Below are 12,415 nucleotides of genomic sequence, written 5' to 3'. Positions count from 1 at the left end.
GTTTCTAGTAGTATATAATAGTTTTAATGAAAAAAGTGCTTGCTTTTGTAATCCAGATTACACATCACACTAGCAAACTCTGTATTCATTTATAGTTTGAAATACATTTCAAGTGGGCAAATTTTATTCTTATTTTCCCAGTTTACTAGCACTACCTTGAGCATTACCTTTAATAAAGACTTTTGTGCCTCACTTAGGATACTGAGATCTCAAAACATTTCAAAATGATCCAATGATGAGAATGTTTTAAAAAAAGTTAAAAAAAAAAAAAACTTTTCGGTTAAGTGTTGCCAAAAAAGACATTATTTTCTCAGATTACCTGAATGCATTTTACTAGCCTGTGATGCTATTAAATTAAGTATTTCATAAAAATGAAATGATGCTTCTCCTTTCAGCTGAGCTAGAAAAAAGAAAATCAAATATTTTGAATGATAAAAGAATAGGCAAACATTTTATGTATAGACTGTTCATGTCTAAAATGAACAAGTCCCAATTCCAGATGCTGATTGTGACAGAGGTTCCTTACTCCTAAAACAGCACATGTGCACTGGGTGGAAAATAAAAAGGGAGATTATTATGGACCTCAATATCATTAGTCATTAATATGGCAGACGTGCAGCAGGACAGTTTCAATGAAGACACTGGAGAAAGTTTTTTTTTCCTACTGAAAGATACAATCTGCACTTTAAGGAAAAAGTATACTTGAAGATATTTCCTCCATTTTCACTTGTGTAGTACAAATATGCACGGCATATATTTCTGAAAAAGCAATAAACACCTATTAAGCAAATACACTACTTCTAAATTTTGTTAGGAATAAGAAGGCATCACTGATTTGAGGTTGTATCCTGTCATGACTGATAGTGAATTTTGAGTTGATCGTTTCAGCATTTGCTCTTAGTAAATTTTTTTTCTGGTGACATCATTTGAGACAATTATTGTGGTTTATGGACCACAAACAAGATACATTCATAGCAGTATTTCATCATGGAGAGATCATTCACAGCATATGTTGACAGGACAGATTCTTTTTCCACCTCCACCTGGAAACCATACTGCAGAACATTTTTTACATCTTCATAGCCTCAGTTCTATGGAAAGTTCATTTGCCAAATTTTCAAAATGGTACAGAAGAGAACCTAGATTTATCCAAATTCCACCTGGCTTGAGTATTTTCCATATTGTATCAATATAATCAATTACATTATGAGCTGTTGTCTATGAAGAAACAGGTAGCAACACAGTCCCAGATGTTGCATTCTGAATGTATCTCCTGAAAATCTCCAGCCATCGTAGAAAAGTTAGAACCAGGAGGAAGACTGTGCGGATCAACATCAGGGAGAAAGACTGGTCAAATCTGATCAGCTGATCTCCGATTATTGCTAAACTGATGGATCCAGAGATAAAGCTTATATCTATGAATTTCAGAACATCTGTTGAGTACAAAGTTGGAAGAAAAGCGCATGAAAAACTCCATTTCCTTGACATAACATAGCACAGCTATTTCCCAGGCCAGTCTTCCTAGTCCAGCACCAGGTACCAGAATGTTTACTTTAGAAAGATCTCGTTTCTCTTTTGGAAAAAAAATTTTTCTTCTTTCATGATTGGCTGGTAGCAGGCATCCCTTTCTGCTTTCCCAGTTTCACTCCAGTCTCTCACAAACTGTTTCAATGTGGATTTTAACTTATCCATGTCAAACGTAGATGCTGGCATAATCTTTCCATTCCCATCTTCTCCATATTCTTTATTTCCAAACATATGTATGCTATTTTACACTACAATCAGCAGTATTCCTTGATTATGATCAGTGCATTTCCGGATCTTATCCAAATGAAGAAACAGAGGAAGTAGTGTCTGTTCTTTAGGTGGAAGTTGATCGAAATTGTCTGTTCGGTTCACTCGTTCATGCATGCTGGTGCAGTAGTAGCGGAAGGCATTATAATCTTCCAGAAGCGCTCGCGGTGGAGCCGCTCCTCCTCCTCGATGGTGCGCGCGGTCAAACGTCCGGCGCATAACTGCACTTCCACCACCTCAGTCCCACCGCTGCCGCCGCCGTCGCCTCCGCCTCCCCCGCAGTCCTCTTGCAGCTGAGAGGAGCGCGGTAGTGGGCGCTGCCGTGGAAGCATCGCCGCCGCGGCCCTCGGCCTGGCTGGCTTGCGTGTAGCCGCGACAGAAAGCGTGGTGGCGGCTGCTTGGCCTTCCTATAGACGGTTCCCGCCGCGGACGTGCCCCGTTCGCGGCGCGCTCCATCCCCGCGGGGATCCGGCAGGTCTTCCAGGCTCACCCACATCATTTTTAAGCCTCTTGTTCCTTGCTGTTTTATGATAGTCTCTTCCATTTCTTTACACATCTGTATCTCATTGAATCTAAGCCATTAAGTATTGAAAGTATATTGCCAATATTGGAATGCCATCCCAATTTTGAAGATACAAATTTTTTTTTGAAAAATGTGTCTGAATACATCCGCTATCTGTAGAGTTTGCTGGTCGGATTCTGCTGTTTCTCTGGATTTGCTAATACTTGCTTTTCACATTTTTTACTTTAAATGAGTCCGAGAGTACTGGAACATTATTCTTAGAAGTCTTCGATATTGGGTTTAAAGTACTTTCCTTAAGAGTGTTAATGTGTTTCTAAGTGACTCAAATCACTTCTAACCTGAGATCACTTTTAATTCTGTTTTACTTTCTGATGATGTGGTAATATGAATCTAGCTCCAAATATGTTTTAAATATCAGCTTGTGGATACAAATTCTCAGGGGAGGTTTTTCTTTCCTCCACCCAGTTTTCTGTCTCTTCTCTGAGGTAACGTATTCCGGGTCATTCTTTCACTGAGTATGTCATCTTTTGAGGACCCAGCTCTTTAAGTATCTCACTCAGACATCACACTTTTGTTGTCCTAGGCCCTTAAAAAGAGCTTAGCCCATTCCAAAACCTTTATCCCACAATGACTGGCAGAGTCCTTAGAACAATTTTCCTCTTTAGCACTATTTTTTCTCTGGATCTGTACTTTTCATTTCACCCTGCACAAAATATTTTTAATTTTGAAAATTTTCAAGTCTAAAAAGAAGTTGAAAACAATACAATAAACACCCATCTTTCAGTAAGCCTTACCCATTGTTAACTGTGCCACATTTGCACTCACATATCTATTTTATACCCACTTTTTAGCCTAGCATCTGAAAAGTAGTAGACCATGAACTTCACCCCGAGGTATCTTAGCATGCACCTCCTAAAGGAGATTCTCCTCATAAAAAAAAAAAAAAAAAAAAAAAAAAGCATTATCAATCACACTTAAGAAAATTAACCATTATTCCATAATATAATGTAACAGAGCTCATGTACAAATTTTCCCATATGCCAAAAAATGCCTTGGTTTATTTAATTCAAGATCAAATCAAAGTACATGCATTGCATTTGGTTATATCTAGCCCAGCCTCCCATGTGCTTTGTAAGACATTTACTTTTCTCAAGCATCCTGACCAAAGGTCTTGTAAATGTCCCGCATTCCAGTTTTGTCGCTTTATTCCACATTAGATTGACACAAATTTTTTTGGCAAAAATTCTACTTAGGTAACATATAAATATTTGGGGGTGGAGGTGGGGATGGTTGAGTATCCTTTCTTCCTTGCTAGGTCAGCTAAGCATTTATAGATGACTTTAAAAAAATATATCTTTTCCAGCATTTCAATAGTTTCATATCAAGAAAATTCCTTAGGATATGTAGTCTGCCGTACTGTCAAAAATAGATGTCCCTGTGCATTTACTTTCTAGACCACCAATAGTAACTAACATCTTTACAAATGAATAGTGATATATTTACCACTACCTGAGGCCCCAGAAGGGGGAGAGCTTGATCTTCCATGAGGGTCTTATCCTACCAATTCATTTTTGTATTTATTACTCCCTAAAAATCTAGAGCCTTAATATGCCTATTAGCTGGCATCTACAAGAAGGATGAATGATGAGTTAAAAGGGTCCAGTACAGAGGTCTGTTCTTATGTCAAAAAAAAAAGGGAGACACTACCTTTTCTAACCTGTCCCCCTTCCATGGCAATAGAAGGGAAAGGAAATAAAAGGAAACTAAATGTGTATTGAGAACTTACTGTATGTCACCCTGTGCTCTAAATAATCTCATTTTATTTCAATATTAATTAAATGAGCTGGAAATGACTATTCTCATTTCACAAATAAAAGTGAAATGCAGAAAGATCAAACAGGTAACAAAGATAGGGTTCAAAAGTCTCCCAAATGCCAAAACCCATGCTTTTCCCACTGTACAACACGGATTTTGAAAGATAATTAGGAAGTTCCCTTCTGATGTTTTACTTGATTATTCATGGCTATAAGTTCTGTACAACCTAAAGATAAAGTCAAACTTCCTGAAAAAAGTCTATACTTAAATGATTTCTTCGACATCTCTCAATCATCTTACCCACCGTACTCTTGCTGTTGTTTCCACTGGGAGAGCTCTTACTGAGGTCATCTATGGCTTCTAAATTGTTAATTCAATGGCTATTTTATCTTTACTTCATCTCTTGCCAATACTGATACCTCTCAACACCTTCCTGAAACACCTTTCCCTTGTCTTCCATTACCACTCGCCTGACTTTTCTCCTACCTCTGCGGCTAATCCTTACTCTCCCTTTTGGAGCCTTCTTTTTGTAGTTCTTAAGTGTTGCTTCCTCTGCTGTCATACATAATTTACTCAAGTCTATAAATTTCCTAGAAAATCCCATCCTCATAATCCCCGTTATGCTAGAGGCATCCACAACAGTTACTTACTGAATGCTTACATGTGCTCAGTACATTCAGTGTTGAATAAAACAGACATGATTCCCATCAGATGGATCTTAGTCTTTTTCCCAGCCCAGGGTTCTCTCATGCACACCAGAACCATGGTCATCCAGGCGTTAATTTTCATCAGTACCTCAAATTCAATATGCCCCAAACTGAACTCACTTCCTTCCACCCCCAACCTATTCCTTTCTCTTCCTTTTTCCTAATTCAATAGGTACCATATAAAATCTTCTTTAGGTAACACCATTCATTCCCATGGCTTCAATTACCCATCAAGTTTATTTTCTAAATCTCTCTAAAACTTGACTGCTATTCTCCATCTCTACTCCCAAATGCGGTCGCGGTTACTGCTTCTGGGGGGAGTGGCGGCCGGTAGCGGAGCCCTCAGCTCTCGGGGCTGCTTAAAGGGTACCGGCGGCGGGGGCTCTTTCCCGGAGGCGAGGGCGAGGCGGAGGACTTGGCCAGGTCCTCGGCGGGAGGCGTGCAAGGTGTGGAGGGCGGCGATAAGGACAAAACACTCTTCATCCAGTAGGAGTATGCGCCAAAGAGATTTATTCAGGGGTGATCACAGGTTATATAGGCTGGTAAGAAGGGTAGGGCTGGAAAAGAGGTGAAGTAGCCTTAAATGGCAATACTGAAGGGAGAGGGGCTAGGATTGGTTTTGAGAGGACGCAGGAGCCGTTGCAGCGGGCGGGAGTTGTTCTGGCCACGGTGCATGCGCGCTGGCGGTGGCAGGAGTTGCCTTGGCACAGGGGAGTGTGCGGGTAAGATAAGGAAGTGGGGAAAGGGCGGTTGGGAGAAAGGCGGTTTCCTCCGGCAAGCCTCCCCTGCCCGTGACATTTTGGGTGAGGAAAAGGGAGCTGCCTTGACCTCGCTCCCCAGGCTCGGGGGGGCTGCAGAGGGCACTAACGCCCGTACCCACTACCCTCCCCAGGGGGTGATATCAGGTCCCCTGGCCCAGGCCTGGTAAGTCGAGGTACAAGCTCAGTCACCCGCAATTCCCCTTTCTTTTCTAATTAGAGGAAGAGGCTTTACCGGAGAGGTCCGCTAAGGGTGAGGGAAGGGGGAGGTCAGGGAAGGGAAAAAAGGGGTTGACGGTGGCTCAGCGAGGCTGGAGCTCAGTGTTGGTGTGGTGCCCGGGCGCTTGACAATGGCTTCGCTGCAGCGGGCTGGGCGAAGGTGAGGGGTTTAAAGTTCAGGGGTTCAGAGAAGCTGGAACTCGAGGTGAGAACGATGTTCAGGTGATTGAGAAGGGCCTCGCGGTTGGCGAGTTGACCGGTGGCGTTGAGGTCGCGGAGGGTTGGCTGTCATCTTGGAGTGGGGGGCGTCAGAGGTGGCGAGTCGCTGATACTGGATTTGCACGAACGAGGAAAAAATGGCATCCGTTTGTTTCCTTACAAGCTGGACAATTTTGCGGATGAGGCAGAGTCCTAAGATGAGAGCTAGAATAATTATTAATAGGGGGCCAAGAAAAGGAAGGATGTATGGGAGGATGGGAGTGAAAAAACTGGACCAATAACTGGTGGCTTCACGATCTCTTTTACGCTTTTCCAGTCCCTCTTGGACCCTTTTCAGGCTGTCCTCGACGAGACCTGTGGAATTGGCATATACACAGCACTCTTCTCCTAGGGCGGCACAGAGGCCTCCTTCTTTGAGGAGGAGAAGGTCAAGACCTCGGCGGTTTTGGAGCACTACCTCAGAGAGGGAATTGACAGAATTTTTTAGATGGTAAATAGCGTTCTGTAAGTGATGAATGTCTTCGTCAACAGCCGCCCTGAGGTGAGTTAGGGCGGAGCCTTGACTGGCTAGTGCAGCGATTCCGGTGCCAGTGCCGGCAAGACCTAGGAGGGAGGCAATTGTGAGGGCGGTGATGGGCTCTCGCTTTTGCAGAAGGGCAGGAGCTGCAGTTTTTTCCAGACGGAGGAAGAAGTCTTCTTCACTGTGGTATAAGACCCTAGGGATAAGGACAATTAGGAGGCAAGTTTCTTTATATTCACTGATGATATTTGTGCTGAGACAGGGGGTAAGTCCTGTAGAGAAGCAGAGCCATTGGGAGGAGTTATGAGGAATGAGAAATTTTGCCGAGCTGCTGGGAGATGAGTAGCTGGCACAGGCAGTGAGGTCGGGAGAGTTACTGGAGCGAGGGCGGACGCACTTTCCCGTATAGGAGACTGAATGAAAGGTCAGGGGGACGGCAGAGGTATTCCAATTGCATTCCAAGGGGCTGTTTTCTGTGCTTTCTGAAAAGGAGAGGTTGGAGGCAACGGGCTCGTACAGTGAGGAAGAGGTGGAGAGGCAGAGCCAGCAGGATGAGGTAAAATTGGGGTTGGAGGAGTTTACTGAGGCAAAGGCGGCTTGGATGAGGCCGAGGAGGGGAGAGGAATAACGAGAGGGGGGCAGAAAAGGCTGGGGTGGTGGGGTTGGCGATGCGTTGTTTGCAGCTGAGGTGCGGCTGGTTGGAGTTGAGGTGCGGCTGGAGAGCTGTGGGAGAAGAGGGTTAATGACTCTGTTGGGACCAATATTAAAGGGCCTTTTTATAACAGTATTTTTCTTTGGTTGGTTTATAGCCTCCTTTCTTATGAATATAAGGGTTCCCCGATCGAACCCCGATAGCCAAATTCGGAAGCCCCAAGTTTTACCCAAGAGCCAAGACGTATCAGCAGGGTTTTGTAAGGTGAGCATTAGTCTTTTAGGACAAAGGTAGCCTGAATTTTGGCAAGTATACGGGATTACTGCGAGGTTTAGAAATTTGTCAGGGACAGAAGGTTTCCAGCCAGTGGCTAATGTTTCACACCCCCAGTACGGGCAGTAATAGTCCTTTGGGGATTTACAATATGATTTTCCAGGATTTGAAGCTGGACACATATAATAATCCTGAATATTTAGGCTGCCTGGATAACCAGGAGGTTTTGGATTAGGAGGGACAAACAGATTAATGGCATAAAAGACGAAGGAGGGAGATCCTGCTGTGGTGTTGGAAAAAATTATTGTGGAGTCTTTTAAACGCGCAAGAGTCCACTTCCAAGGCTGGTGGGGATCGCCCTGGGTAGAAGAGGCAAGAACTAACATGACCATTAGAAGGGAGGTTATGCTTGGGTGAGGGTTGAGAGGGTGTATGACATGGTGTTTTGCCTGTTTATAGAGGCGTATAATTTCTCTAATTTCTTGCCGCTGCTGCGCTCTGCTCGGACTGGGGTCCAGGCCCAGGTGTACTGTTGTCATCTGGTGCACCAGGCTGCGGAGACGACGGCGTTCCCGTTTCGTTGAACGCGTGGTTGCTGGTGGCGGGCCGGATTGCCCTTCCTGGGATCCATATTGGTTGTGCTGCATCATCTTGCAGGCGAGGAAACGGGAAGCTGGAGAGGCGTCCGGGCGAGCGGGCGACCTGCCGAACTGTTGTGTGGAGACGCTTCCTCACACGGGGCACCAGTTGCGGTCGCGGTTACTGCTTCTGGGGGGAGTGGCGGCCGGTAGCGGAGCCCTCAGCTCTCGGGGCTGCTTAAAGGGTACCGGCGGCGGGGGCTCTTTCCCGGAGGCGAGGGCGAGGCGGAGGACTTGGCCAGGTCCTCGGCGGGAGGCGTGCAAGGTGTGGAGGGCGGCGATAAGGACAAAACACTCTTCATCCAGTAGGAGTATGCGCCAAAGAGATTTATTCAGGGGTGATCACAGGTTATATAGGCTGGTAAGAAGGGTAGGGCTGGAAAAGAGGTGAAGTAGCCTTAAATGGCAATACTGAAGGGAGAGGGGCTAGGATTGGTTTTGAGAGGACGCAGGAGCCGTTGCAGCGGGCGGGAGTTGTTCTGGCCACGGTGCATGCGCGCTGGCGGTGGCAGGAGTTGCCTTGGCACAGGGGAGTGTGCGGGTAAGATAAGGAAGTGGGGAAAGGGCGGTTGGGAGAAAGGCGGTTTCCTCCGGCAAGCCTCCCCTGCCCGTGACATTTTGGGTGAGGAAAAGGGAGCTGCCTTGACCTCGCTCCCCAGGCTCGGGGGGGCTGCAGAGGGCACTAACGCCCGTACCCACTACCCTCCCCAGGGGGTGATATCAGGTCCCCTGGCCCAGGCCTGGTAAGTCGAGGTACAAGCTCAGTCACCCGCACCCAAATATCGAGTTTATGGCTTACCTGGATTACTCATAGTCTACACCTGCCTCTCTACCTCTAATCTTCTCCCCAACCCATTCTTTACAGTTAAAATAACCTTTTCTAAAAGTTGATATGATTATGTCACCTCCCCAACTCTGCTTAAAATGCTTCAAGGGATCCTTTGTTACCCACAGTTTAAGTCCCAAACCCTTTAACATGACTTGTGAGTCTCTGCTTGAAGATGACCATGCTGAGTTTTCCAGCTTAGTATTTTATCCTCCAATTTCCATTCTGTTCCAGTCATATTGAACTATTCAGTTCCTAGAATACATAAATGTTTTCTTTCACTTCCAGGCTTCTGCATATTCTATTGACTTCTCACTCTCTCTTTGCCTGGTTCAGTATCCTCAACTTTTATGAATTAAACAGATAGCTTCCCTAACAAAGTTTAGATCAGATCCTTTTCTATGGGTTCTTACTATATTCCATGCTAATCCCTATCACAGCACTCATCACCCTCTAATAGAGTATAAACACTGTGAGGATAAGGACTATCTTTATTTATTCTCAACTCACAGAGGAGAAAAAAAGGAAATTCATTTGAAAACTTTTTCAATTTTCTAATTTAATAGAAATAACCAAAACAATGTGATTTTCAAACAAGGCTTTAAACTAATCTAATACAACTTCTACAACACATTCCAGAGCATTGTAACAAGAAATATTTACAAGCAGCTAATGTTTTAAATAACCATGAAAAGAAAAACGTTGCTTTTATTACATACCAGCAAAAACACAGGAACGAAACAATTAGAAACTGCAACCGTGTTTAAAAAAATTAAATATGATTATTTAGAGAATACGAAACCACAGAAACAGCACTTTTCTTTAAGAATCATACTGAAGGGTAGTTAACTATGTGCAAAAATAATAATAGTAGTAGTAATAATCATAATGAGGGGGAGGAGGCCGGGTGAAATACTGAAAGCAAGGAACAAGAAAGGCTGTGAATTTAACCCTTTCGTGTGTAGGTAGGTCTACATAGAAAATTAACAGGCTTTCAAATTGCACAAATCGTTTGTTTATAGGCTTATATACACGTTTCACTGTGTTTTTAAACATAGGAAATGCCTACATTTTTCAGACCAGGAGCAGACATGCATTTCGTTCTTAGGATTGAAATTTAGGCCATACCTGAAAGGGAATTTTGGAGTGGCACTTAAAAAATCATTTCAGTGCTTTCCCACATACAAATTTGGTGAATTTAAAAGACTATTTTCAATTTTAATACTAGAAAAGGGCTAAACTTAATTTTGTACATTTTGTGGTTAGATATAATAAATTTATCCAAATTAACTCTTGAAGATAATTTTGAATCTCAGATACAATAAAAAAATATGTAAAGGACCACATAGGCAAACACAAGGAACTAAGATGGACAAAATGCTATACATGCATTTTGACCATGTAAAAGAAACCATTATATCCAAGAGTATATGTTGAAATCTGAAATGTCTATGTAAACTGTGGCATATACATTTTTTTCTTAAAAAAGTACCTTCATTTTTTTTACTCAAACACCAACTTTTAAAAAAATATGCAACTTTCCCCAATTTTTAAAATAAAATGCCACAATATATTGTCATTAGCTCCAGCATACATTTAACTTTCTTAATTTTTAAAAGATAGACTGGGTGATATATGCATACAAACTTTCCTATAAAATCACCGTCCAGGAGAAGATTATGACATGCTATTAGGCAACAGACTTAAAGCAGTGTTATTGCTTTATCAAGGAGGTAACTGAGAAAGAAATGAAAGGAAAACATCCAAGTCCAGTACATGATCAAACTGATGCATCTTGAAAACCTTGTTGCTGTTAGCTCATCTTCATCAATACAGATGATCTGAATTAAGAATTCATAAGTATGAATTAAGAACTTGATTGTTCTGAGGGAGTTGGGATGAGTGGATTTTTATAAACTACTCACTGATCCAATGTTGAATATGCATTCAAATAAGCAGTACTAACTTTAAGAAATGAAATTCTTATACTTCATGTGTTGTGATGTGAATGGAGACAAGGGATTTAAAGGCCAAGGGGGAGTGGGCCACACCATCTACCCCTTCTGGATAGTAAGAGACCCTTCAATAAACATATGGTAGGCCACAATCCAAGGGCATAGTCAGAAGACCTGAATCTATTGGCTTATTAACATTAATCACTAATAATTACATGGCAGGATACCTGCTGAGGTAATTGATAAATCTACATTTCGCACACTATAAACATTTTATTTCTATTTAAAAGCATTATTTCTTTGGATTAACAAAAAAAAAAGAAAAAAAGAAAAATCAAGATTTGTTATAACAAAAATTGAGACTTTACTGACTTTAAAAATTACTTAAATTTCCCTTACATAAGAAATAGAAGTCAGAAAGAACTTTGTTAATTCCAGAAAGTACTCAACAGTGGATCTAACACTTTATCCTTTCTCTGTAGTAATGATTTGGTATTTTTACACAGAGTGAAACCTAAAACCTAGCCATACTTTGGAATTTTCACATGCCTCACATTCCAAAGCAATTCTGTCACTCAGTGAGCAATACGAGGCAAGTGCTGTAAGACACAAATTTAGGCCAGGAGAACATTTTGTTCTTAAGTTTCCTAATGGGAGAAGAAAAGGGAATGTGGCAAAATTTTTGCAAACTTTTAAAAAAACATTACAGGAACTTTTCTCCAAGCCTAAAATACTCCATTTTTAACTAAGAATAGAAATGTGGGAGAATATCAAAACAAACTGCCTTAAGGTATTGATTCAATTTTAGTCTTTGTAAAGCATAAATTAATAGGAAAACATAAAATATCTGGTTATCAATTGAAGATTTTATACCTTTTACCACAGTCCATATAGAGCTGAAGTAGTCAGCTTAGAAACAAAGTGATCAGTGTGCAAGAAAAAGGCTGTAAGGAAATCTAAAGTGAACACCTTAATGGTGGTTTATCAACAGCTATCAATTTAATAGTAGTTCCTCAGCAGTATGAAATATCTTCTGTTAACAGAAATGGAGCCTGTTAAATGTTGACAATAAAGTGGCTTTTAAAGAACCAATCTTAAAACAAACAAAAAACAAAGCAAAAACTTGATCTAACATGGAAATGTTTTTAAGAGAATACATTATCTTTAAGGCCCCAACTATTGAGAAATAAATATTTATTTAAAATTCGTTCACCCCCCCCAGATGGCAGACTCTATTAACGAGTTATCTAAAAACTGTGAAAACAACTCAAGTGAAGAGCAAGTATAAAATACTAGGACTCAAAGGCTTGACTAAAAAGGAGTTATACTCATGACTTTCGAAGGCCTTCCAAAAATGTGCCTTCCATATATGTCTACTTTTAAACTGAAATCATAGATGTTGTAGGAAAGAGGGATAAAGGGCACAGAAAAAAGCATTTTAAAATTATTTACCCCCTCTTACAAGAAAACACCTCTTAGGAATTTGAAATTTGAGTAAAATGATAAAACAGTTTGG

The 12,415-nt window shown here is 41.8% G+C and overlaps 1 pseudogene; it reads right to left on the bottom strand.

Moving 5' to 3' along the window:
• Positions 1-606: 606 nt before the first annotated feature.
• Positions 607-2,126, bottom strand: LOC119518133 (annotated as a pseudogene).
• Positions 2,127-12,415: the final 10,289 nt, after the last annotated feature.

The sequence above is a fragment of the Choloepus didactylus genome, chromosome 2 (assembly GCF_015220235.1).
Source record: "Choloepus didactylus isolate mChoDid1 chromosome 2, mChoDid1.pri, whole genome shotgun sequence".
Taxonomy (NCBI): domain Eukaryota; kingdom Metazoa; phylum Chordata; class Mammalia; order Pilosa; family Megalonychidae; genus Choloepus; species Choloepus didactylus.
This window is presented reverse-complemented; position numbering and strand designations above follow the sequence as displayed.